Source organism: Struthio camelus, chromosome 3, assembly GCF_040807025.1.
Source record: "Struthio camelus isolate bStrCam1 chromosome 3, bStrCam1.hap1, whole genome shotgun sequence".
Taxonomy (NCBI): domain Eukaryota; kingdom Metazoa; phylum Chordata; class Aves; order Struthioniformes; family Struthionidae; genus Struthio; species Struthio camelus.
In genome coordinates, this window is record NC_090944.1 from 54,480,423 (window position 1) to 54,505,098 (window position 24,676).

The 24,676-nt window shown below is 42.8% G+C and overlaps 1 protein-coding gene across 1 annotated transcript in view; it reads right to left on the bottom strand.

The window, feature by feature from the left end:
- FBXL4 (F-box and leucine rich repeat protein 4) overlaps positions 1-2,125 on the bottom strand; it is a 64,836-nt gene extending 62,711 nt beyond the window's left edge. The window contains exon 1 of the mRNA XM_068937856.1: positions 2,037-2,125. The gene's annotated coding sequence lies outside the window, so the exon portion shown is untranslated. The remainder of the gene's footprint in view (positions 1-2,036) is intronic.
- Between the last annotated feature and the right edge of the window lie 22,551 nt (positions 2,126-24,676).

The window sequence follows — 24,676 nt, forward strand, 5'->3', positions numbered from 1 at the left end:
TTTTAAGGCCAGACAGGTAACAATTCCTCTTTATACCAACTTTGCTCATCTCACATTTGGGAGTACTGTGCAGAGTTTTCTCTCATTCTACTATAGAAGAAACACCTACATTGACAAATTAAAAAGAATATATAAATGACTAAAAAAAACCAATAGTTTGCATGAGCCTTGAAGAAAGATTAATGAAATTTAATATGTGCTTCTTACAGAAAAAGATGGTAAAAGGGAAATTTCTTAATTAATGTACAAAGGAAATACTGGAACTTTACATTATAAGCTAAAACAGAGTATTTTACTACTTGTTAACATTTTTTGCTGCCAATTTCCTAGACTCTACCATCATCTACATACAGCTTGTGGAAATTAGGACCTAGTATTAATCAAAAGTTAACAAACTCTTAAAAATATATTTTAAAATCAGGCCCTATTGGATGTGTTTCTTTCCATAATGTGTTCTGGCACTAGAAACATACACATTTTAACATATCCGAAACTTATAAAAATTTACAGTTTGAAAAACAATAGAATGTTACTGCAATCTATATTAAATATTACTAGTGCTGTTATCATAAGCAGCAAAACATTCAAAGTCCAACAGTTTCAAATTACTCAACTTACTGAGTGACTCCTCCTTCCTGCTAAGACCAGCACTCATTAAATGTCTTAGCCTTGCAGTATAAATGAGACAAATTTTACTTAGTATCTGTTATGTGGTCAGGGCGACCACACTACCTTCCAGAGTTTGTCTTGACTTATAACAGAAACCGTATCCTAACATGCAGCAATCATCAGGTGAATTTAAAAAAAAAAAAAGGAAAAGAAAAAAAAAAATTTCATTCTGCATAAGGCCTAAATTCACCAACATTATACCACTTTTCACTCTGAATGTCTTCCCTTTCAGTTACAGTGAAACTGTCCTCCTCTAGCAAAAAAAAAAAAAAAAATTCTCATTTAATACTACCCTCAATAAGCAATTCAAGCACACCTGTCTCCTTATTTTTTCTCCAGTGTTGTATTACCTTTCCATAGATTCATGTTCTGTATAGCATTTACTTGTTGGTCAGCTGCCTTCTGGAGCAAATCTTAATCTTGGGGCATATATTGGTTATCTTACACTGTTCCTTCATCAATATGCACAGATGATGCTTTAAATAACAATCCGCACAAGGTGAAAAGCCCCAAAGACACACCTACAGAAAAGCCTCAGTTAACCCCCTTTCCCCCTTCTGTTTTGTTGTGATTTGCCAGCTGTGGTAACAATGTGCAAATTATGTAAGACTATAATCATTTATGCAACACTTAATATTTATAGAAGAGTCTGAAGCTTCCAGAGCAGACAAGAACCTACAACAGAGAGCTGTATAAGAGAGGCACAACCTGTGTCCCAATACTGCCAGATTTGCCTTAAGATTCTGCCTTCTGTTGTGCTCGTTTCCCTGACAGCATTTGAACCGCTCCAGCAAGCGAGCTCTTTGAGGACAGAGACCTTCTTGGGCACCCGCTTTCCTCCTAACAGAAAGGGTCACGTCGAGGCCTGCGAGTATCAATAAATTTTAAGTAACAACAAACCCTGAGCCAAGCCAGAAGCCGGACGAACCGCGCGGTACTGATAACGCTGCTCCGCATCCCGTCTCCCAGACACCACAGACGAGCAGAGCACTGACAACAGTCAGGGCGACCGTTGTCAGGTGGCGGGCGGTGGTGGTGGTGGTGGGGGGGGGGGGTGTTAGCGCTTCCCACCCCCCGTTAACGAAAACGGGCCACCCCTCTGCAGCCGGGCAGGGCAGAAGCAGGCCGGCGCAGGAGGGCTGACCCACGCGTGGGCCACCTGGGCACGGCCTCGCTACCCATCGGCCAGCCCCGCCGCGCCGGCAGGGCCAGGGCTCAGCCCACAGCAACGAGCGCAGGCCTGACAGGGACGCCCGGCGCCTGCCGCCCCCGCCGAGGTGACCCCAGAGGCGGGGAGCCGAGCGCAGCCGCCCCCTCCCCGCCCCGTGCCCGCTCCCCCCGCCCGCGCGGAGCCGCCGCCACCGTACCCCGTGTGGAGGCGGAGCAGCCCGGCCGCGCCCGCTGCCGCCACCGCCGCGCCAGCCGCCGCCGGAAGCGCCGCACGGCGGCCGGGGGCGGGGCGAGGCCGCGAGCAGGAAGAGAGCCGCCGCCGCCGGGCGGGGCCTCGGGCGGGGCGGGGCCGGGCCGGGCGTTACAGCCGTTATGGGTGGGGCAGCGGGGTGGTTGGCGGGCCCGGGCGAGAGCGTGGTTCAGCCTGATACTGGTTTTTGTTTTTTCTTTTTAATTTTAACTACGCAGTGAAGTGGAAGGTAGAGGGGGTTTGACTCCAGCTCTTTCTGCCTTGTCTTTTTTCTCCCTGTGAGCGCGAGCGCGTGAAGCCCCTCGCGTGACAGCTGCGAGCGAGCCCAGCGGGCGGAGCTGAGCCTTTAAGAGGAGCAGCCTGCCATGGCGGCTGGGCCGTGGAGCCTGCCGGTGGGGAGCGCTGCCCTGCGACCAGCTCTGCAGAGGCCTGCGTGCCCTTCGCAAGCTTTGTCTGGCTTTCCCCTCGGCCTTTTAGCGGTTGGCTCCTAAGTCTTGTGCTCGTCCCAGCTGGGTCCCTGGCATGTCAGCAGGGCAACCCTGATTTTAATTGGTCTTAATGAGTCCTTGCTCCAGTGAGCTGTAGTGTCTCTTGGGTCCTTAACTGGCATATTGCAAAAGAAGTGTCATATTTTGCTTCCGTATCCTTTAATTTGATACACTTGCCCAAGCATTTGTGTTTTCCTCTTAACTGCAGTTGCTGATTTCAACCCCTGTGGTGATCACAAAAATTGCTGTCAGTCCATCCAGCCTCTTCTGTCTCGATGTTCCACATTAGCTGCTACCTGGGAAAATGCACGATGAACTGCTGTCATGGTATTTATTCCTTACTGCAAGGAATTTTGTTTTGACTGTCCCAGTTGCTGCTTGGTATATGTTGCTAAGCTTGAAAATGTTTATGCAGTCCTAACATTTTGGGAAAATTCTGGTGAAACTCGTCAACGCTTTTGATTTTTGTATGCATATGTTAACTTCACATGCAAGTCATTAGAACAAATGGAAAACTCTGTTTAGAGAGGAAATCTGCAAAATGGACACTAGAAATAAGTTATTTTCTATTTGTCTCAATGCGAGACATAATACAAAAGAGGTACGTTATCTGTTTTCTTCCAAACCGTGACTAAAGGAGAGCTGTAAAACCTCAGGAGCATTTTTTCTTAATTTATTATCAATGCTTAAACAATACTACATTAAAATATACAAATAGTAACAGATAAAGAGTTTAAGCAAATAAAGTTTAAACATCAGCAGATACCACATAAAGTCATACTAGCATATGAACTGACTAAAATTTCAGTTATGGTAGAAAACCACTGATGCTGACTTTGTTTAAGAATTCAAAAATTAACTTTAAATATCCAGAAAAGATTCAAAATAGTTGGTATCTAAAGTACTTTTTGTATAATACTATAGATTCTATACATTTATAAAAAATTCTGCATGTAGAATTCTACACATTTAGGATAGAATACTTCTCTACTGCTAACTGAAATGGCACACTACACAGCACTGCTTGCTCTGAACATACATGCCAGGGTGACTCATTTATGGGTCACATATATATACTTATACACACACACACAATACACATACATATATACCTATTAAAACACACAAACAAGTACACATACATATGTACATATTTTGTACATATAAAATGCCACTGTACTATGTACAATATTTCTTATATAAAATTTAAATGTGTAGCTTGTAAAGCATTATTATTGTGGAAGAGGAAGGAATGCTCTTCAGATTTCTCTGACAGAGGTACAGCATGCCTTTAAAGGTGTGTCATTCAGCCTCACTTATACCTTGCAGTCAGGTGCTAGCTACAGAGTGGTTATAAAGGTGCTTTCAATACTCGCTTTCTGAGACAGTGACCACCTTTCTCACTTAGAATGAAAATAAATGAATAAATAAAAAGTTACCTCCAGTCTGGGACAGCATGCAAAATTTTTGGATTTAAGACTACAAATAAATTCTATGAATCAGAAAATCAAAGTTTAGACATTCATAACTGGTGCTGAATTTTCATATTTTATTGTATTTATCATTCTCATCATGTTTTCATATTAATCATAGTATCCTCCCTTTCTGGTCAATGAAGAGAAAGGGAACACATTTAAGGTACAATTTATCAGACCTATTTAAGATTTCTTCTTTAGCATGGAATGTATCACAACCTAGAAGTTCCTGTTTCTGTCTACTGGCTATCAAGAAAGGGAAGGCAACTAGCTCAGATGCCTGTACAGAGGTCTAACGAGTGGCCGAGTGATTCCTGCCTGCGTTTATTTTTAAGACTTTATATAGAGTTTGAGTTCTATATCATTCAGAAGACAGAAGGATTTGAGATGTTTTTCTCTCGGTGTGTTTATCCTCCAGCTCACACAGTCATGGAATGTCTCAGATTCAACTTACTTCAATTAAGGCTTCAAAAAGTTAGATATCTAATCTAGTCTTGTAGGTTCACTCTATAATCAGTGGGGAGACACAGGTACCTTCAGGTGATTCAGCTTACCTCATTCACCCCTATGATAGATGTCAAAGATATGTAGGCTAAATCACCATTTGAAAGTACAGGTCTCTCTCCGCTTAGCATAGACTATACCCTAACTTTCAGACAGCAGATATGATTTGTATCTCATCTCCAGTGCGATCCATGAACAAATGCTTACCACGCTAGACCAATTACAGACCCATGTTCATCGTTATTCATAAAGGTCATCCAACTGCAGGTAGCACTTTAAAGTGAGGCTGGTATTTATTAAAAAGGACAGAAGATATTGGGTGACAGTGCCTTTTTGTTTAGGTTGCTGTCTCAAATTCAACCTATGACAAGATGTGCTCCAAATTACTGTCAAATTGTCATCCGACAGCCTATGTAAAAATCAGTCGATGATCTGTTTTTATTCAACAGTAACTCACATCTGGAGCTGACTGATAATTTCCAGTGACCTATGCCACACAGACACTTTATACCTATCTCTGGATACACATCAGTAATGAAACACAACAGAGTATGTTCCAGAAATGGTGCCTCTGTGTTGAAATGAAACACACTGGTAGAACAGCACAGAAACCTGTTGCTCATCTTTGTAAAATATCAGTGAGGCTTGTCTGCTGAGTGTTAAATCAAACTGGTTTTGTAATCACCAAAATGGCAATGTCTTAACAGCGTCCTCCTTCTCCTTCAGCTTTAGCTCATTATGATAAACGGTCCTATGGCTTGCTCAGTAGGGGGAAATCTTCCTCTTATTGAAGCTAGTAAGAATATTATCATTGCAAAATTAGCTATAACAAATCAAAAGGCCATGTAATTGGTATGGTGAAGTGTGGTTAAGACATGTCTGTGTCTGTAACTGAAGACATGTAAGGGAATGATATGGATAGTGACACAGCGATTACTTTTGGCCCCCAATACAAGAGACTAGTCTTGAATCCACAGTGAGATATTTTAACTTGCTCGTCACCGCAACCCACCATTATGGTGACTGATATAAATACCTAGAGTGAAACTATCTGTAGGAAGAGGTAAAGATGCCAAGAAGTCACCTATTATGTCTGACATTTGAAGCTCCAAGGTACTTTTATGTTCTACACCCACAAAAGATGTCCAGATCCACTTTTCTAGGCAAAGTGGTCTTTGAAAATGTAAAAAAAAGGGATTTGTAGTGCGAATGAAGAGTCTGCTTATTAAGCAATACAGCTTACATAAGCCTGGCGTAAAGTGTCAAGAGGCAACTGATCCTGAAAACAAGGTAACATTTCACCTTAGTTCACAAAACGTAGAGGCCTGCATTGCTATTTCTAGCATACTGCTTGAGAGGCATTTTATAAATAAACAAATCATGCAAGAAGCTACCTGAGTGGTAAGTCACCGCTTTCTGCTCCCAGTGGGAAACTGATCTGAATTTTGTTATCACTTTTCAAAGCGTTATATTTTAAATTGTTAGATTCAGCCCAAAATATAATGCAATCATGTTAATCAGTGACTTATTTTTAATACAAAGAAGTTAGTTGAGTGTTAACAGCAAAGCAACATTGAGTGCGTGGGCGTAGCACTGTTGCCACTGGTGGGAGTTTGCTCTCTCTGGCTTCCTTCACATCCCAGGATATTAACTCAGCATAAGAAACACCTCACTGCCTTTTGGACCGCAAAGTATACTAAACCAATAAGACTCTTCGCTGAGTACATTTAAACATGTTTGTAGGTATTGTTATTACCTGGACCTAGCAAGTCAGTGCTTTCAGTGTCAGCTTGAACTGAAGAGAAGGAAGTAGTCAGTTCTATTTCTCTGTGTTTCCCAGCGGAAAATTTTTATTCACTATGTGTTTTTTTCATATCACAATACTTTACACAGCATCTTCTCCCTGCTGTGCTCCATGAAAACTTCCTATCATGTAGTCAATCATACTTGATACATTTTATGTTCCTTTTTTCCTGAATTATTATTTAAAAAAATAAGAATGTGCCACAATACAAGTACATGCTTAAATGTTATGCACAGTTATGCTGCTGCATTATGTCATCCAACTACCTCCCCACTGCTTGGCAGTTGTGCTCAGTAGGTCAAACACAGAATTTAGACGACAGACTCACTGGGCCAAGGGCAATGTCTTGCTACGGCTTCTGTGAAGTAGCTAATATATATTGTCACATTATATAACAGTAAGTTTCAGCATTTGAAGGGCTAGACACTGCACTTACTCTGGAAGCACTTTGCATGATATGTAATCAGGTTTTAAGAAAACAAGAATAAGAAAACTCTAATTTATCAAAATGCAGAATTACATGGACATATCATAGTTTTAAATCTTTTCTTTTTATCTTTCTGCAGAAATGTACTCATGAGCAATAATCCTAAGGCCTGGAAAGGATATGTTAACTGAAGTCTTCATGAGGCTTTTAATGAGGATTGGGGGATCTGAGATAATAAAAATTACTGCATACAAGGGAGTTGTTGTGCAAGAATCTTCAGGCAAGTTTTAAGTCAGAATCCTTTGTCAGCAGCAGTAGGATCCAGTAAGGATAATATGCTAATTTTAACCAGCAATAGGCTTCATGTAGGGCTCTAAAGAGACAAAGATAGATACAATCTTATTAAGCTTTTGTGCTGATGCTGCGCAGCTTGTTACTGCATCCAATTGAAATTTAAGTGTGAGAATGTAAAACCTATATAATATTTTAGTAAGTTATACAGTAACATTGAAACCTGAATAACAATAAGTAGGAAATTCCCTTAGCCCTTGGGCTACCACCATTTTTCTATTCTAGCACACAGGTAAATGCTCTAGGTGTCTATGCCACAAAAGCTTTCCCAGAGGCAACTCTGGCAAAGCACCTCCTTTCTTCAAATTGGACCCATTGCTTCAGCCTCTGAATGTCAGATTTCTAAAGCAAAGTGCTTCTGCTGCAATGTCAGCTGCTTCTAGTCTCTAGGCTTTCCTTACAGCCCGCTAGGAGTGCAGAACAATATCACAGGAGTGTGAGCTCAAGAAGCAGGGACAATTGATTCCTTCTTCATAACAACTAGAGAGCTGCAAGGTACATTTGAACAACATCTTATTGTAATTTCCTGATGAAAGCAATGTTCCAGTAATTGGTGGGACTCTGTTTTATCAAGCTTATAATATTACAGAATCGTTTAGGTTAGATGGGACCTCTGGAGTCTAGTCCAACCTCCCTGTTCAAACAGGGTCACCTAGAGCATATTGCCCAGGATCACATCCAGATGGGTTTTGAATATCTCCAGCGAAGGAGACTCCACTACCTCTCTGGGCAACCTGTTCCAATGCTCTGTCACCCTCACAGTGAAGAGGTTTTTTCTCAGGTTCAGATGGAACTTCCTGTGGTTCAGTTTCTGCCTGTTGCCGGGCACCACGGAGAAGAGGCTGGCCTCATCCTCTTGACACTCCCCCTTCAGAAACTTGTACACGTTGATGAGATCCCCTCTCAATCTTCTCTTGTCCAGGCTGAACAGGCCCAGCTCTTGCAGTCTTTCTTCAGAGGAGAGGTGCTCCAGCCCTCTAATCATCTTGGTAGCCCTCCGCTGGACTCTCTCCAGGAGTGCCATGTCTCTCTTGTCCTGGGGAGCCCAGCACTGGACACAGTACTCCAGGTGAGGCCTCACCAGGGCTGAGGAGAGGGGCAGGATCACCTCCCTCGTCCTGCTGGCAACACTCTCCCTCATGCACCCCAGGAGACCATTGGCCTTCTTGGCCTCCAGGGCACACTGCTGGCTCATGCTTAACTTGTTATCCACCAGGACTCCCAGGTCCTTCTCGGCAGAGCTACTTTCCAGCAGGTCAACCCCCAGCCTGTACTGGGGCATGGGGTTATTCCTGCCTAGGTGCAGGACCCTGCACTTGCCTTTGTTGAACTGCAGGAGGTTCCTCTCTGCCCAGCTCTCCAGCCTGTCCAGGTCCCTCTGAATGGCAGCACAGCCCTCTGGTGTGTCAGCCTCTCCCCCCAGTTTAGGATCATCAGTAAACTTGCTGAGGATGCACTCTGTGCCTTCCTCCAGGTCATTGATGAATATATTGAACAAGACTGGACCCAGGACTGACCCCTGGGGGACACCGCTAGCTACAGGCCTCCAACTTGACTCTGCATCATTCACCACAACCCTCTGAGTCCTGCCATCCAGCCAGTTCTCAATCCACCTCACTGTCTGCTCATCCAGCTCGCACTTCCTGAGTTTACCTACGAGGATGTGATGGCAGACAGTGTCAAAAGCCTTGCTGAAGTCCAGGCAGACAACATCCACTGCTCTCCCCTCCTCTACCGAGCCAGTCATCCCATCCTAGAAGGCTATCATCAGATTGCTCAAGCATGATTTCCCTTTGGTGAATCTGTGCTGACTACTCCTGATCACCTTCCTGTCCTCCACATACTTAGTGAGGACCTCCAGGGTGAGTTTTTCCATCCCCTTTCCAGGGCTGGAGGTGAGGCTGACAGGCCTGTGTTTCCCTGGCTCCTCCTTCTTGCCCTTTTTGAAGACTGGACTGACACTGGCTTTCTTCCAGTTCTCAGGCACCTCTCCTGATCTCTGTATTCTTTCCAAGATGATGGAGAGTGGCCTAGCGATAACATCCGCCAGCTCCCTCAGCACTCGTGGGTGCATCCCATCGGGGCCCATGGATTTATGGATGTCAAGTTTGGACTAAAGATCTCTAACCCGATCCTCCTCAGCCAAGGGAGAGTCTTCCTTTCTCCAGCCTTCCTCTCCTGTCCCCAAGGTCTGGAATTCCTGAGGACTGGCCTTAGCAGTGAGGACTGAAACAAAGGCAGCATTCAATAACTGTGCCTTCTCTGTATCCTTCGTCACCAGGGCACCCGCCCCTTTCAGCAGCGGGCCCACGTTTTCCCTAGTCTTCCTTTTGTTATTGATGTATTTGAAGAAGCCCTTCTTGTTGTCCTTGACATCCCTTGCCAGATTTAATTCCAACTGGGCCTGAGCCTTCCTTGTCGCATCCCTGCACACTCTGGCAACGTCTCTGTATTCCTCCCAAGTGACCTGTCCCCTTTTCCACATTCTGTACACTTCCTTCTTCTGTTGGAGTTTGGCCAGGAGTCCCTTGCTCATCCATGCAGGTCTCCTGCCCGCTTTGCTCAACTTCTTCCTCAGAGGGATGCACCGATCTTGAGCATCCCTGGAGGAGGTGATGCTTGAAGATTAAGCAGCTTTCTTGGACCCCTCTTCCCTCCAGGACCCTACCCCATGAGATTCCCCTAAGTAGGTCCCTGAAGAGGCCAAAGTCAGCTCTCCTGAAGTCCAGCGTTGCAATCCTACTCATTGCCCTGCTCCCTCCTCGTAGGATCCTGAACTCCACCCTCTCATGGTCACTGCAGCCAAGGCCGCCCCCAACCTTCACCTCTCCAACTAGACCTTCTTTGTTCGTTAGTACAAGGTCTAGCATTGCACCTCTCCTCGTTGGCGTCTCCACCACCTGGGTCAAGAAATCATCATCAATGCTTTGCAGGAACCTCTTTGACTGTTTGTGCCTAGCTGTGCTGTCTTGCCAACAGATGTCAGGGTGGTTGAAGTCTCCCATGAGAACCAGGGCCTGTGATCGTGAGGCTACTTCCAGCTGTCTGTAGAAGGCCTCATCGATGACTTCCTCCTGGTCAGGTGGCCTGTAGTAAACCCCCACAACAGTGTCACCCATGTTACCCTGCCCTTTAATCCTTACCCATAGGCTCTCAACCTGCTCTTCATCCACCCCTAGGCAGAGCTCCATACATTCTAGTTGCTCCCTCACATAAAGAGCAACTCCACCACCTCGCCTTCCTGGCCTGTCTTTCCTAAAAAGCACATAGCCATCCATGACAGCATCCCAGTCCTGTGAACTATCCCACCATGTCTCTGTCACTGCAATGAGATCATGGCCCTGCGACCGCACACAGATCTCCAGCTCTTCCTGTTTATTCCCCATGCTGCGTGCATTGGTATACAGGCATTTCAGAGAGCCAGTCAAGCATGCAAGCTTCCCAGGAGAGGTGCAAGAGGATCCTCCATAGCCATGTTGCATGCTGTCTCCCCTGGCTGCATGCACCCTCCAGAGGCATCCTGACTTGAGCGGTGTTTTACTGACTCCCCTGCCACTATACCACTCCCCTTCCCCCATCTTGTCTAGTTTAAAGCCCTCCTTACCAGGCTGGCCAATCTGTTGGCAAAGACACACGTGCCCCGCTTGGTAAGGTGGATCCCATCACTCCCCATCAGCTGTTGATCTTCAAACAGGGTCCCATGGTCACAGAAACCAAAGCCCTGTTGCCAACACCAGCGGCGCAGCCAGCTATTAACTTGGCAAACTCGTCTACTCCTCCTCCTGTCCTTTCCCCTCACAGGCAAGATTGAGGAGAAAACGACCTGGGCTCCCAGACCCTTCACCACCATTCCCAGAGCTCTGAAGTCCCGTTTGATGGTTTCCAGTTTGCCTTCCGTGTCATTAGCACCCACATGGAAGATCAGCAGAGGGTAGTAGTCCGACGCGTGGACAAGCCTTGGCAGTCTTTCCACGACATCTCTTATTCGAGCCCCTGGCAGGCAGCAAACCTCTCTGGACAAGAGGTCAGGTCGGCAGATAGGTGCCTCTGTCCCCTGCAGCAGGGAGTCACCCACAACAATCACTCGCCGCTTCTTCCGGGGGTTCCTGCACGGCACAGGGTCTGCCAGGCCAGTTGCCTCCCTTGGAGCCATGCCCAGCCTCTCCTCGGCTTGGAGGGCGCTAAACTTGTTCTTCAAGGGTAAGTCTTGAGGAGGAGCAAGAGCCTTTCTCCTTCTACGAGAGGTCACCAGCTTCCAGCCCTCTTCAACAGCGTTATGATACACCTTTACACACGGTGCTGAGCCCTCTGACAACTCCGCTGCAGTGGGGGCAGGGGACTCCCGGAGCTGCACAGTCTCTGAGAACGCCCTGTCAATCTCCCGCTCATCCTCTCGGATGCTACGCAGCCTACTAACCTCCTCCCGTAACTCCTTGATCTGGTGACGCAACTGGTCAACCACAGCACACCTCACACAGGAGAGCTGACTGTCAGCCCAGGCCCCACAGAGAGGCCCCAGGCACTCCCTGCAGCCTGACACCTGCAGAGCTGCATCTGCTGTCTGAGGGTCTGTCTGGGTTGAGGCCTCAGACACAGCTGAGGCAGCACCTCCCGCAGCCACTGGGGAATGTGCTCTGTGGCATGTCGTGACCATGCCCTGGGGAAGGACACACCACTGTGCAAAATGGAGAGGTGCCTTCCAGTGCCCTTCTGCACGAAATGCTGTGCAAACTGCTGCATCTGTTCACTGCCTCTGTTGGCTGCGCCTGGCTCTTATATAGGCCTCTGCCTAGCAGTGACTCACAAGGGTGCTTGACCCACCCAATCAGGAGCCACCTGAAACAAAAGCCCCAACTCCCTCTGACCAGGGCAGCCCAGAGAGCTCGTTAGCAGCAGCCCCACCTGGCTAGACCTTCCCAGGAGAAGTTAAGTCAAGGTCCCCTGCAGGAGTCCTTGCCCAGCTCTCCCTTCCTGCTAGCAGCAAGCACCGTCTAGTTCCTCGGGGGTCCCCAGAAAGTCTCCACAACTTCCAACAAGGCCCACAAAAGGCCCAGGCAGAGCCCAGACACTGCTGCGCAAACTGCTGCGTCTGTTCTCTGCCTCTGTTGGCTGCGCTCAATATTGATTGCTAGTAATTGTTAATCAGCTCAAAGTCCACTTTCTCTCTCCAGTATTTTCCTTAGAAATACGTCATCCATTTCATATTTTCTTGCATAATGGCTGCACCAACTGACTGGCAGCAAGGACCAGAGGACTGGTTATTTTGAAATGGATGTTTGTAATGGCTTTTTAGCACAAAACCTAAGGGAATAGATTCAGCTGCGGTGCAGTACTATAGTACTTGCAGATCTGAGTTATATTGATTTCGGTAGAGATATGTCATTTGGCCGCACAAAAAGACACTGTTAGTCTCTCATCAAGCATCACATAACTATTTTAAACCATTCATAAGATGTTCGTGTGACCAGAGATATTTTATAGGTCAGTTGTATTCCATGGCTACAAACGCACCTGTAGCTCATCCACTACTGCCACATTTCACAATGACATGATCAGTCAAATCAGAGCTCAGCAGAGCTGAAGAGTTACAGAAGCCAAACAATAAGATGATTCCACCCACAGCTTAGAAACTTGAAGGACTATGAAAAGTACTATGAAATTCATATCAATATCTCAATCAGATCAATGGGAGCATTGTTATCAATGTCAATGAGTGTAGGATGAAGTTATCTGTGTTTTGAGGATGAAGTTATCTGTGTTTTGAAATTGATGTCTTAGGTTTGCAACATGAAGGATCAGATGGGCAAAGGTTTTCTTTCAAAAACCTTTGGCATCCACTGCATGCCAAAGAGCTGTTTTCAGCCATGTAAATATACCAAAAGTAAAACCATGTGCTTTATAAAGTACCTTTTTCCATTGCTAAAGATGTTGTTCAAGTATAGAAACAAAAGTGATATGTTAAAGGAAACATATCAAAATTTACCCATAAAAAAATTAACAAGGCTTTACTGCTTGTTGTGTTTTGCTTAAAAAAAGGGAGAGGAAAGATACAGTAAATTTCAAAGCACATTACAAGGCTTATTTTGTGATGGAACAGTTCAGAATATGTAATAGAATTCAGCATCAAATTTTGTTGCTTTTTTCTAAAACAAAATTATTCCTGAATTTTAGAGATGGAAACTCTGGAAGCTCTATATATGCAGACCCAGCAGAAGCATAGTTTGCAAGCCCTGTCAAAAAACAGTCATAGGAAATCTACCATAACTTGGGCAGTTAATGACCTAATGCCCTCTTCGTTAACCTAATGAGTTAACCTAATGAGTCCTCTTCAGCAAACAAGGGCAAAAAAGAAAAAAGAACGTATCTTCTCAAATAGAGAAGGTCTATTCATGAGCGTTTCAGTCCTCCCAGAGTTGAAAATAAATGGCTTCAGGTCATCCAGCTGAATTTGTCATTCAAGCTTTTTTCCAGAACACAGAGCAAACTAGGAGAGCATATTGAGAAAGAGGGCTTATATTGCTAAGGCTGGTGTGCAAAACTGGCAAGAAGTCCCCAGTTCTGTTCTTTCTGTTTTTCATTTCCAGCAGGCAGTGTGTAAGAGAAGAGGCTGTCACTTCCTTAAATAATTAAGCTTGTAACAGCCAATTTTAGGAAAGACTTAATGAGCTTCGGCTTCTAACTAGAACAGCATAAAAATTACACTGTGTCTGTATGTTTGTAATATGTATGCATACACACACATACACACCCTGTTGTGGAAAAATACTTGTGATCTATTTTAATACACCATTGTCCTATAAATATATAGAGGGTACAGTGCAAATACAAAATAATACAGCCAGATGTCTGACCCAAGAATTGTCTGTTTAGGAATGAATTTGTTACAAGCCCTCAAATACACACCAAGCTGCAGTAGAAACAACTGGACTAAGTCACTTCTGTAGTAAGCATGGTATTTTGGTGACTTTCAAACATTTAGGACATGAAAGCCAAGAATCTGTATTTTTACATTCTTGTCTACTAATTACACTGGAGTTTTCTACCTCAGTGAGCTGAATGCTCTATTTCCATCTTACAGACAGTCAGGAATGAGCTAGAGGTATTACTTACCAGTAGTTCTCCAACCTTTTTTGCGTCTAAGTTTATTTAGGTAGCTCCCTTCTATTTTGTATGTTTTAGTTTTTTATATATTTTATTTCAGGGATTTGGCTGATTTCCATAGTTGATGAGGTAGGTTTGTGATCTAGGTAATATTTACAGAGAGAGGTGAATAGGCAGTAATATGGAGCAACACAATGTCACATTTGTACACATGGGAATCATAATGGGCAGAACAGCTTCATATAAGTTCTCTGTGCAACATTGCCAGGGAGAAATACAGGGAAGCAGAAATAAATGCCACTTGATCTGAAGCAAGAAAAACTGGGCATCATTTTAAAATAATTCCTTTTTCCAGATCCACACATCCTTATCATTTTGGAAATGGGACTCAGCATAATGGATGATGATGGTTCCCAGCTATAAAAATCACGAGTGCTGTGGAACTTTAAAGATACTGATGTGTTCAGAATGAGCTAAGTATGATGGAGTTACACACTATTAAACCTGCATGTTCTGTGATTTTGTCATCTGTGGATTGATTCTGCGTATGTTAATGAAGACCTATGTATAGTTTTCGTGATTAACTTATGGCTTAGAACTTGTAACTTTAGCACTAAACAAGATTTAGTTTTTTTCAGCTGTTGCATCTCATACCTCAATTATTCATCCTGGGAATTAATATACAATTAGCATGAATTCCTGCTCACATGGAAATACATGGTTATGCTAATTTGGATGCGGTTGGTGAAAGAGTTCTGAATAATAAAATGGCTGGTATTAATATTTTTGTATTGGATACGGATCAGACTGACTAAGAAACAATTTTCTAGTGTAAAATGTCTTCAAAGGCTGTTTTATTTGTTCCATTCTCTCTTTGTTTTCAGGCTATTCAGCACATATGCCAATGATTTCACATAATTATGACTGTTAAATATGTTTTGACTATATATATAAATGTAATATCTGGCCTAATTCTGTACTGATATACACACTTCTGAATGAGGATAGCTCCTTTGAAGTGACTGGAATTACCCCATTATAAAGTCAGCTTAAGAAAGATCTTAGGTAGGTCGGTTCTTCCTGGAGCTTTTTCCTCCGGTGTGTCGTCTCTGAGATTTACCAGTGAGTTACTGTTACTATAATTAATTAGTGCATTCAGAAAACAGGAAAACAATGTGCAGGTGCTAAGAACACTGAAATATATTTTTAGTGGCAAAGGTTTCCATTCTTACCTAGCTTTTACATACAGGAGATTCACCAAAAGAGCAGTTTTTGGTTTGGTTCTGGTCTTTTTGTTTATTGTTTTCTCTGCTTCCTGGCACCAAAAGCTTTTCTTACTGTTTGGAGGACATACGTAGGGATCAATGCAAGCCTGAAGTTGCAGTGACATCTGCAGTTCTTGCATGGGTTAAGGAGGCTTGAGGTGCACAGAGAACTGCTATTTGTGTAGCTCACTCCATTCCGCGGAGGGGACACCAAGTTACTCAGAACAACTGGCAAAATGAAACAGTTCTTTTTCTGCCTGCTGTTAGCTTCCAGTATGCGTTAATGAAAAGTAATCAGCAGCCAGCGCTAGTTGAGCTCTTTTCCTCTCCTATCGTTATAATCCTTTAGACTGAGTGTTGTTCTGTCCCTGGCTTCCTGACGATCACTTATTCTGGGCACATAGTTACTCCTCAAGGTGGCATTGTTATTGACTGAACATACTAACTGCTTGAGAAAATGTTGATTACTTCACATTCCTGAAAATTAATCCTGAAACCTTCCTGAACTATAATAATCAAATCCTTTAACTTTTTTACCGGTGGAGAAGGTGGAGGCCAGCAATGTCATTGAAGAGCAGATGCTCCTCCCTGCCTCATTAGCACCTTGCCTTTCCTCTTTGGCTGCAAAATCCTGAATGCCAAGGATGCTATTTATAGCTTTTGTAAGGCTCCACTAGTCTGTTCTGTCTCTGCTGCTAACCATTTGTCTGCCTCTTCCACCATGTTAAATCAGTGCCTTGTGACAGCACCCTGAAGACCTGCAGAAGTGTCGGCTCTAGAATGGCATGGCAGGTCTGAAGGAGGTTGATGACAGCCAGAATGGTGAACTGATGGGAGCATTTAAACACACCAGCTTCTGAGAGACTGAGGAAGAAATTAGGAGCAGGGGGGTGATGAAAGGGGAATAAAGGAAGGGTAGGAGGGAAGAGAATCAGGAATTCTTGTAGGTAAAAACTGGGTTGATCCCAAGACAGTAAGGATACTCTCACTATGTCTGTAAAGAGGATACTAGTAACAAATGAGAAATTTTATTTCTTGAGGTGTACTCAGACTACATTACGCTTGGAATTCAAGGAGCCACTTAGATGTAATATTAGAAGATGTATTAGAAAAAAATGGGAATACTTTTTTCCCCTGTATTTGCAATAATCACCTTCCAACGTTCATCTTAGCCTGAAGTCACGAAATCAAATCTACTTCTGGATTATCCAATGAGAGTGTTTGCAGTCCTCTGTCCTAATGTATACCAGATACCATTATCGTTCCAGAATACCTGTGGAGGATTTTTCCTTCCATACACGAGGCTGCATAGCCCAATTGGCCAACGATATTACTCTGAAGTGCCAGGCCTGGCCATTTCCACAAATGGGATGCTGGAACTAAGAAGCATTAATTCAGGTTAGAAGAGAAAATTCTATATTTCTAATGACAGTCATGCTAGCTACAATAACAAGAAGTGCTTTCTTGTCATGTTAACAGGTAAGGATCTTCAAACATTAATAGCAGAGGTATGCAGCACAACTGAATGCTGTGGTGATCCATTTTCAGCACGTAAGAAATGTCTCCGTACATAGCCCTAGCATACTGTAGTGGCTATGTACACAAGTGGATATCAGATGCCCCAGGTACTAACACCTAAGATCTGCCACAGCCAGCTATCTGACCTTAAATATCTATCACCTATCTATGTATGCAGATGTTCTGCCATCACAAAGCAAGATTAATGATGCTACTTCATGGAGCTAATGAGAAAATGAAGCAGTTAATGTCTGATACACAGAAGCCATAAAGCATTATATAGACATTGTTTGTTTTTAATTTGTCACTCTATCATGCTAGATAATAAGCATTATTATTCACATGTATACTATTATTAAAATGACATTGTATTTACCAGATAACCCAAATCAACTTTCCCATACGCTTTTTCTTGTTTCTTTCCATTTAGTATTTCCCTGTCAGTCTACCTGAATTGCAGAATCCCGGTTCACTAGTATGCATATGTTAGAAGCTAAAGGCTGGAAAGATCGGGGTTTTTTTCCCAGAAAGTCATGATCAAAGAGATTTATTCTCCTCTTAGTATACCTAATGATCTCTCATTTTTCCTCAGCTTCAATATCTCATTCTTGAGACCCTGTTTACTGTTCTGGATGGAAAAGATTTAAAGGAGCTGACTCAGAGTTTGTCCTCCCACTTCTATAAAGCCAAAGAGATCATTCTCAGATAATAGCAATGTACATCCACAACTGGACAGAGCACACGTGCTTTTTCCATCTAGTCTGTGCACCAACTAATAGAGGTGAAAAGACATCAGCAAACGATGTGAAACACATCATTTAGTCACAAGTAATTTCCTTCCTGTTTAACATCAGAGGACAGAGGATTTTGTAAATATTTATATGGAGTCTTAGACCCACTTATATAGTAAAGGGTTCGTATTCAATAATGACAGATCAGCAACACAAAAGCCTGTTCTTGTTAAAATTAAATGTAGCAACAAATACACACTTTTAATACAAGCAAGAATTCTGGTTTGTGTTCTCATTTGCTTCTGGGTTTTTTTTTTTTCCTTTTTTCAGTAATGCTTATGGTTACCAAAACCCATCTATTCCTTGAACAAATTGTGCTATATGGTGTTCTGATACAAGCATGAAAATCTTATGAACGTGATTTGTGGGTGGGACAGGTACTATTTAGAACTCTTTAAACCGCTATTACCCTTTCTCTAGGAGAAGAGTCACTCTCCTGTTTCCTTCTGATGTATACCACTTGGCCTTTCTGATGCTAGATGCATCCTTAATGCTAGTAAGACAGGAGTTCTTTTGAAGCCTCTGTTAAAAACGTTTTTCCGCAATACTGTGCAAGTCTTTCCAGTCCGCCCGGTTAAGTACAGAGTTTCTTCTTATTTGTAATATAGCTTTCCATCTGGAGTCAGAGCTTTCTGAAAAATCAGTTCTCACTCTGTCAAGGGTTAAATTTATGCTAACAAATATGGACTATTTGATATGAAAACCATTATTGTTTGATATGTCAAATAAAACATTTGTCAATCAAAAGTCTTTAAGCACTGGGCTATGTGACATTTACTCTTTTATAAACCGACAAAGTCCCTGGTGGCATGCCTTTCTTCCTCTCATTTAAATGGTGGTAGGAGAACAAATCACACTTCAGGGCAAGTTGATAACTGCCAGTCACGATTTCTGCCTTGTTTACTATAATGAGGAGGGTAATAAATGCATCTGACCATTTCAGCTGGCATTTGCATAGATGAATGATTTGTCCAGTCAGTCGCTCTCCAGTGATTTGGGCCTTTTTGTCAGCACAAAGAGCATTCAGTCTCCCTGGAATTCACAGCAGCCAAGCTCTCATTAGCAAACATCCTTTACCATGAATGATTCAAATAATTACCACTGAAATAATAAACTGTTTCACAAAAACATTTTATTTGATGGCTCCAAACATCAACTTTTCTGAATTGTTGACATTCAAATAAGCCAGAGAGCTTTATTGTTAAGCAACAATGATCCCCTTGTAAAAGGGTGGGCATTGTTTTACCTCCAGCAGACCTTTAAACTTGGCCACATATGAAATGTGTCCCTCAAACAGCGAGCCAACGTGCTGGGTAATCGGAGGGCACGTACCAGATGGAGCTATAGTAAAACTGTGTGCTCAGGCTCCCGACGAATTTTCGCTAGATTTACTTATGATATCGCAAGCATAAAACTCCAGACTAATTAGCAGCAAGTTATCTGTTTGCATTTACAGGAGTTGTATAATTATTAAATGCTTCTGCTTACACTGAGCTCTCAGTTCTGAGTTCCCTTCTGTAATGACATTCTATGTGTATAATTAACTGTTATTTGATATAGTTTTGGAGTTCAATCAAATGAGCAAGCAACGATTATATCCTATTATGATCTCCTCTAGTGCCTGGCAATAGAAATGATGTCACTGCATTTCCAAACCCATAGCAAGAAGCAAAGGGTATTTCTTTCTATCACTCTCCTTCACCCTTTCTACCATGCCTAATTAGAAAAGTTTCATTAGTTAATGCAGAGTAAGGCTATTTACTGGGGTGTTCAGAGTTTCAGGAATGTATTCAGTTTTCATTGCAGCATTGTTTGTATGGGTATGGCATGAAATTATTATCTTAATACCAACAGAGCAGGATTCAGTTGCACATTTTGTGCTTCTTTTAACTGCAAGTAAAAATTCAGCAACAAAAAGGGGGAAATATTTCACTCATCCTAGCACATTCCTCATTGCATGATTTCACTTTCATATTGAGGTAGGGTAGGTAGCAATAATCTCAAACAGCCGAAAACCTGAAACCTTGATGTTCAGAAATAAAGTAACTGAGCTCTAATTTTCATTTACGGAGCCTTCATACCCCTCTGGCAAGGTAAATTTCTTAAACTGCCAAGGTGAGGTAGAAAGCTCTTAAAATATGTGAAAGTCAGGCCGGTAAAATTAAACACAATAAAACACATGACTTATTTGCAAGCTATAAAATGTACTCCTTAAAATCTAATGTCTGTTAATTGTTCTGAGCCAAGAAGGCAAATATTTAGAATCAACTTTTCATAAATAGGTATTTCCAATAGGAGGCACAAATTCTACTTCGATTTTATTTACCCAAGGATAATTGCCCATTGCAACACCCACATCTCGGACCATATGTCCTATTTAAGTGCCAAGCTTTGAAAGCTGAGTCCGAGTGAGTAAAGTTACTTAAATAAACTGCACTTTGTCATTCAGGTTTCAAACTTAAGCCACTGGCATTTCTTCTTCACGCAGCCAAGGCCGTTCAAGTTCAGTCCAATCCAATGTTATTTTTTATTTCCTCTTGCTGTTTCTCTAATCTACAATCAGTGCCTAGACAAAACAGACAATTTTTCATTTGATTTTTTGGCTTCTCAAGCGCAACATCACCAGGAAATTAAGAAACCCATTAATAGTTCATGTCTGGCAGATATATATTTTAAATTTCTAATCGATTTTAATGTTGACAGAGTTAAGGAAGAGACAGAATTGGCTGGAGCCATGTACAGATGACCAAGCGCTAAGAACATTTCCTATACCTCCTGGTATAGCCGTGTTGTGATAAACTGAAAGAAGCTAGCCATCTTGCAATGATGGACAGCAAAACCTCAGTTAGAAGAAATGCTGCTTTCCAGAGCAATCCAGTTACATACCAGCAGGAGCAGAACCTGGACACAAGCATTTAAGTAATAGTTTGCTTATTGTACTCTTTTGTGGTAAGCAGATCACATCATATGCCTGGTACCAGCATGCTGCAGATGAATGGGCTGTTTCTGCCACCATCAAGCTAGACTTTAAAGCTGACTTAATTAATGAACTATTTAATCTCAGACTGCATGCATCTTAGACATTACTAAAACCTAGACCTCAAGAAATACTGCACCAATCTCAATGAGAACAAAAAGAAAAACAGAATTTAAACCAGAATTCAGAGTGGAATTCAGCTCCAGATTCAAACACATAAGTTTAGGTGTCTGTACAGAAGGTGAGTATCTAAGCTCCCATCTCTGTAAATAGAGGCCAAGTCAATACTGTCAGTGGACCATAGAGAGTGAATTCAAGCCTCCATTGGCTGTGTAGACTAGATCTCCACAGCTAATATAGGGAGATTAGATACCTTGATCACCTGTAGAAATCTCCATGCAGACACCTGAGGCTTAATTTAGTTATCTAACTATAAGCACTTGGTGTTAGTTTAGATGTTCTGTGGTATCTGAGACATCTTCACAGGGCTGGCAGATGTGACCTGGCACCTATGAGCAACTTACACCCATCTAGACCAGCAGCTGAAGGCTTAGCACGCGTAAGGTGCCACCCTAAATGGCATGTAGTGTACACAGGTGTAAACACCCGTGTTTACAACCCTAAATGAAGGTATCTTAATATTGATCTGAATCCCTCAGGTGCCCTAAACCAAGAAGGCTGAAAAGTCCAGCTCTGCCAAAACCTGCATGCCCCAAGCAGAGCTGCTTTTAGGACAAGTCTGCCTAGGGTCACACACTGCCAGTGGCAGGAGAACAGCCCAAAAAGGACCGCGTAATATATAGCCAGCCTTCTTGGGCATCCAGCACCTTCTTCATGTCTCCACACTCCTCCTCCTCTGCTGCTAGGACAAAGAGCAGGAAACCGGCAGCATATCGCTGCTGCTATGAACACAGCAGCATTGGCTGCCCTCCATTCCCCTGCCCAGCCACGGAGGTGCAGACTTCAGCACTGCACTGCCCCGAGAGGCAGGGTCCCAGAGTACCCATCGCTCAGAAAAGAGGAACCCCCTTGTGTTTTGGAGACAGGAATTTGCACAGCCCCAAGCAGGGCTCTGCTCAGTGGCGTACCTAATCACTGTCGTCCTTCCACCTGCTCCTTCCCTGGTAGCAGACCCAGCCAACTGTTCCAGACTGCGTGGTTTGTGCATAGTAGGCCAGCATTTCCTAATGACTCAGATGAAACCTTCAGTACCATTTGCTTTGGCTATGTCCGCTTTCCAGATGTAAAGAGGTAAAGATTCTTATTTTTAGAGCAATTTTCCCTTTTTCTGTTCTGCCTTGGCAGCCACTAAAAGGCAGGTATTTGTAATACCTGTTAAATATTTGCCATTTCTACCTCGCATTAGAAGAGGAGATCTACTCCTGGTATCAGAGCTACTACAGAAAGAAGGATGTTATTCATCTGGCTTACTTACTGGTAATTGTAAAATGCAGCTGTTATCCATTGGTAAAATATTATTGAAATTTCTTTGGTATATTTTTCCTTATAATTAGGATGCTTCCTGCATTCCTGCATTGTTTATGATTGTTCTTCACTTCTCCAACAGATCAACATAGCAATACTATGTAAACCTAGTGAAATGAGTAGTAAATCAGGCCACTGGTAGTAGTGAAAGTGCCATCTGTAAGTACCAGTAAGGTAGATTGCAAGAAGTTGCTTTAGATCAGCTCTGGTATTACTCTTGATTGTGATAAGAAAAGCCCAATTAGCACTCAAAATAGAAAACACAACTTTTTATTTATCCAACAATTTAGCAAGGTTTTAGCAGCAGTTTTAAAATTCTAAACACGAAAGCTTTTTGTAAATACATGTTACTTGTACTTACAGTATCTATTAATTAATAGAAAATCAATTAATTAAAAATAGACTTGCAAACTACCCCAAAAGTGTCAAACAGGTACTGCTGTTTTAAAAGTGTTTAATTCAGACTCTTCCAAGGCATAGTTCAGTGAAGCAGCAGCGATATTCAGCCTGTAAGTTTATCATATATAGATATCAAATCATTCTCTGTCCCATATAAAAGAGGTTGTTCTGACGCTGCAAACTGATTTAGAAAAATTACTCAACAAATCAGTCATATGACTTCTCTAAGGGGAAAATATCGATATATTTTTGAACAATTTTCTATCCTCTTAATTCACTGGGGAGGTTCTTCCTGAAAATCACATAGTATAATCACTTCTAGTTATTATGGAAATGTAAACATTTCTGTGGAATGACCACAAAGGAAAATACGCCTGATTTGGGACAAATACACCAGTTCATTTTCACTGTGTTCCAGAGTAAGTTGTGACTTTATTCTCAGGAATCAACTGCAGGAAATGCTTGAGGGACTTAAGGTCAGAACTATTGCAGAGAATGAGAAGAATGTTAAGGTAATGCGATTTTAGAATTATGCTCAAAGTAATACATTGTGTTACTTCTTACTCTGTGTCTAGCTATCTGTAATGGATGTTCACATTTTTATTAGTTTAGCCTTTTCCTGAACACTCTGGTCCTTCTCTAGCAATATATTTAGAAAGCAGTCAGAGTTATGAATACACTAAGTACATTAGATGACTCTCAGTTTTGTGAGACCACTGTCTAAGTGACCTCTTTGGCAAAGCTTCAGCTGAAGAACTAAGCGAAAAAAGAGGAGATGGTTCTCAAAAGAAGCAAACTTCTCTCTTTCAAGATGGATGCTTTCACAAATGATATGTGTTTGTAAGCAGAAGCAAATGCCTAGTTTGTCATCTTCACAAATAAGCATCAGGGTCTTATGATCTGGGAAACAATAAGATTCTAAAAACCTGCTTTCTCTCCTTCTGTGGGTAAGTCACAACAAATGACCATTTATGAAGTCTGTACTCGGACTGCATTGGTTTGAAAGTCTATGTTCTTTCTCTATGCAGATTTACTGTTTAAGGTCTTAAAAAAGCTCAACGAGCCCTGAAAAATAAATAAATCCCAGCTATTGAATTCTTTTGTAAGTCATGTCCTCCGAAAAGCTTTGTCTGACTCCTCCAGAGGTGAGTCATTTGGCCTGAAATCTTTTTGATGGTGAGCCAGATACGTGTTCCTGCCTTTTCTTATACTCCTCTTGCAGAGTAAGGAGCCTGTAATGATCTCTGGCAATTGCCCAAGTACAAAGAGAGTAAATCAGTGCTGTGGCTGTGCTGGTACAGCAGGGCAGGGGCACTCAGGGGACCAGCTGGGGGATGTCACAGCCGCCTTCCATATCCAGATCTGGAGCGGGTGCTAGGCCAGGTCAGGACCTGGGAAGCACTTGCTGGTGCAGCAGTCTGGACATTTCCTATGTTTATACTATACCTATGCCTGTGCCATCCTTCTGTGCCACCTCAGATGGAAGAGTGAACAAATGTAGCCCGGAGAGAGATGGTAGATCATGGGTAGGAAAAAGTGTATTTGATGTGCCAAGTGTGCGTGGCTGTGCTATGTTACAGATTATAACCCCTGTGCAAGGCTGTCAAAGGAGAACAGCTACAGAGGGCAGACACAGATCCAGCCCACAGATCAGCCAGAATTAAGAAGGTGACAAAATCAGAGCCGCTTTCCTGGTCCAGCACCTAATACTTTCTCACCAACTTCTAGAGCTTTTAGCCTGGCTCTAAGTCAGAACTACTGGAAAAGACAAGGAGAGCTCTGTAAAAAAGTATAACAGGGAGACATTGTGTGTCCTCAGCAGTGAGAAAAACTGATTTGTAACAGGTGAGAATGTAAGCATATTAAGGCTGCAGAGGCCTTCAGCCTCAGAAAGGCAAATATTTCCAGGGAGTCCTCCCTATCTATTACCATTACAACTGCCCCTGGCAGTAACGGCAGCCACTCCCCAGCAGGAAGTGATACTCTGCTTTCTGCAGCACTG